Below are 3,866 nucleotides of genomic sequence, written 5' to 3'. Positions count from 1 at the left end.
ACCCCCCCCCCCCCCCCGCCTCCAGTCTATTGGGGATCAAGGCCACAAACCAGGCATGTGCTCGTGTGCCTTGACTGGGGATGGAACTGTGACCTCCTGGTTCATAGGTTGACACTTAACCACTGAGCCACATCAGCCATACCAAATACTATCATTTTAAGACCATCAATACTTTGTGAGGAAAGCTTTCATTCCCTTCCTTATACAGTTCTCCACTGTATAAGGCAGAATTTAATCAATAAAAACATTCCCATTCCCATCACCACACATGAGAGTCCACGAAAGCTGTGGAAATACAACTTTTAATGAAGTCCAGCTGGCTATATTGTCCCTAAAGTACTCCAGGGCTTTAGTAGTCAATGCAGCTGGCAGAATGAAAACATTCTTGTTGGGAAGTATTGCTTGTAACTTGTTAAATATTCATCACAGATCTCTCTGTATACTTTGATCACCTTTTCTATGAACCTAGAACTGCTTTTTAAAAAAGTGTGACCTCCTGGTTGGTTTGGCTCAGTGGATAGAGCGTCGGCCTGCGGATTGAAGGGTCCCAGGTTTGATTCCCGTCAAGGGCATGTACCTGGGTTGCGGGCACATCCCCAGTAGGAGATGTGCAGGAGACAGCTGAATAGATGTTTCTCTCTCATTGATGTTTCTAACTCTGTATCCCTCGCCCTTCCTCTCTGTAAAAAATCAATAAAATATATTTAAAAAGAAAAAGCAAGGTTCTGAACCAAGATTTCTATATCCAGCAAGGCTATCATTTAAAATAGATGGTGAATAAAGAGCTTCTCAGGCAGCCCTAGCCGGTTTGGCTCAGCGGACTGAGTATTGGCCTGTGGACTGAAAGGTCCCGAGTTCAATTCCGGTCAGGAGCATATGCCTGGGTTGCGGGCTCGATCCCCAGTAGGAGGACTTTAAGGGAGAGATCAACAACTATACAGTCATTGTAGGGGACTTTAACAACCTGCTGACTTCACTGGATAAACTTCCAGACAAAAAATTAACAAGGAAACAATGACTCTAAAGGACACACTGGGTCATGTGGACTTAATTGACATTTATAGAACATTTCACCCCAAAGCTGCAGAATATACATTCTTCAAAAGTGCATATGGGTCATTCACAAAAATAGATCACGTGTTAGGACACAAAACAAGACTCTAAAAGTTCAAGAAGATTGAAATTATATCAAGCATCTTCTCAGATCATACTGGAATGAAATTAGAAATCAACTACAGTAAAAACACTCAAACACATGGAGGTTAAACAGCATGTTATTAAACAATTAATGAATGGGTTACCAATGAGATCAAGAAAGAAATAAAAAACTTCCTGGAAACAAATGAAAATGAACACTCAACAACCCAAAATCTCCGGCACACAGCAAAAGCAGTTCTCAGAAGGACGTTCATGGCACTACCTCAGAAAACAAGAAAAATTAATAATAAACTATTCAACCCCACAACTTAAAGAACTAGAAAGAAAACAAGAAAATCCAGAGTAAGTAGAAGAAAGAAAATAATAAAGATTAGAGCAAAAATAAGTGACAGAGACAAAAAAAAAAACCAATATAAAAAAATTAATGAAACCAAGAGCTGGTTCTTTGAAAGGATAAATAAGATTGATGGACCATTAGCCAGATTCGTCAAGAAACAAAGAGAGAGGACTCATCTATAAAATCAGAAATGAAAGTGGAGAAGTAACCACTGACACCGCAGAAATACAAAAGGTTGTAAGAAAATACTCTGAACAACTACATGCCAACACGGTGGACAATGAGGATGAAATGGACAAATTACTGGAAAAATACAATCTCCCAAAACCAAATCAGGAAGAAGCCGAAAACCAGAATGGGCCAATAACAACCGATGTAATAGAAGCAGTAATCAAAAAATTCCCAGCAAATTAAAGCCTGGGTCCAGATGGCTTCACAGGGGAATTTTACCAAACATTCAAAGAAGTAACACCTATACTCAAACTATTTCAGAAAATCCAAGAGGAAAGAACATTCCCAAGCTCTTTTTATGAGGCCAGCATTATCTTAATTCCAAAACCAGATAAAGACACTACAAAGAAAGAGACTAACAGGCCAATATCCCCAATGAACATAGATGCTAAAATCCTCAATAAAATATTAGTAAATCGGATCCAGCAATATATTAAAAATATTATACCCCATGACCAAGTGGGATTTATTCCAGGGATATAAGGATGGTACAATATTTGCAAATCAATAAACGTGACACATCAGATAAACAAACTGAAAGACAAAAATCACATGATCATATCAACCCTTTGTACGCCATAAGCATCTATAGATACAAGTAGTGGACCTTCCTTACACACCACACATCTATAGCCACAAACCTCACATATCAACTCTGGTCAACCAATTTTAAAATCAGACTTGTTAATGACATCTCTGGGTTTGTAAAGAAATTTATGGTAACTTAAATTCATAAATACAGTGGGGCCTTGACTTACGAGTTTAATTCGTTCCGTGACGGAGCTCATAACTCAAATTACTCGTATGTCAAATCAAAAAGTGAACGAGTAAGACACTCGTGATGCTGGGCTGATGTTGTGGCATTCACTGTGACGTTTCCTGCGCCAACTAGCGGTGGGGTATCTGAAGCTGGCTCATAACCCGAATTTTAGCTTGCAACTCAAAGCAAAAAATCGGCCGAGAGACGGCTCGTATCTCAAAAAACTCGTTAGTTGGGACACTGTATTCCAGCGCAAATGGAAGAAATAGGGATGGTTTCCGTTTGGACCAGTTAACTGGTCAATAGACACAGAAAATGCAATCGACAAAAATCCAATACCCTTACAGCAAGGGGGAAGAGAGAGAGCACATATCAACATGATAAAGGCCACATATGACAAATGTACAGCAAACATTATACTCAATGGCAAAAACTAAAAGCATTTCCCCTAAGAACAGGAACAAGACAGGGATGTCCCCTTTCACCACTCTTATTCAATACAGTACTGGAAGTCCTAGTCACAGCAATCAGACAAGAAGAAATATAAGGCATCCAAGAAGAAATAAAAGGAGGAAGTAAAACTCTCATTATTCACGGATGACATGATATTGTACATAGAAAACCCTAAAGATTCCATAAAAAAACTACTAGATTTAATAAACGAATTTGGCAAAATAGCAGGATACAAAATCAACAACCACAAATCGATGGCTTTTTGATATACCAATAATGAATTCTCAGAAAAATAATAAAACATACACACACACAGACACCCATTTACCACTGCAACCAAAAAATACTTAGGAATAAACTTTAACCAAGGACGTAAAAGACTTGTACTTGGAAATCTACAGGACCTTGAAAAAATATAGAGGAAGATATAAACAAGTGGAAGAATACACTGTGTTCATGGAGTGGAGTGGTAGAATCAACATCATTAAAATGTCCATACTACTCAAGGCAATCTACAGAATCAATGCAGTCCTTATTAAAATACCAACAGCATATTTCACAGAACTAGAACAAATACTCCAACAATCTTGAGAAAGAAGAACAAAGTTGGAGGAATCACAAATACCAGATATCAAATTATATACTACAAAGCCACCGTACTGAAAACAGCCTGCTACTGGCACAAGAACAGGCATACAGATTAATAGAATAGAACAGAGAACCCAGAAATTGACTCAAGCCATTATGCTCAATTAATATTTGACAAAGGAGGCAAGAGCATACAATGGAGTCAATACAGTCTCTTCAATAAATGGTGTTGGGAAAATTGGACAGATACATGCAAAACAATGAAACTAGACCACCAACTTCCACCATACACAATGAAACTAGACCACCAACTTCCACCATTCAAAATGGGTAAGGCTT

General features: G+C 38.4%; 1 protein-coding gene across 1 annotated transcript in view; it reads right to left on the bottom strand.

Annotated features, from left to right (window-relative positions):
* The window catches only part of LOC102763887 (zinc finger protein 709), an 8,273-nt gene that overhangs the window by 2,238 nt on the left and 2,169 nt on the right, over window positions 1-3,866 (bottom strand). The gene's annotated exons all lie outside the window — the stretch shown is intronic.

Source organism: Myotis davidii, unplaced genomic scaffold (genome assembly GCF_000327345.1).
Source record: "Myotis davidii unplaced genomic scaffold, ASM32734v1 scaffold1379, whole genome shotgun sequence".
NCBI lineage: Eukaryota > Metazoa > Chordata > Mammalia > Chiroptera > Vespertilionidae > Myotis > Myotis davidii.
This window is presented reverse-complemented; position numbering and strand designations above follow the sequence as displayed.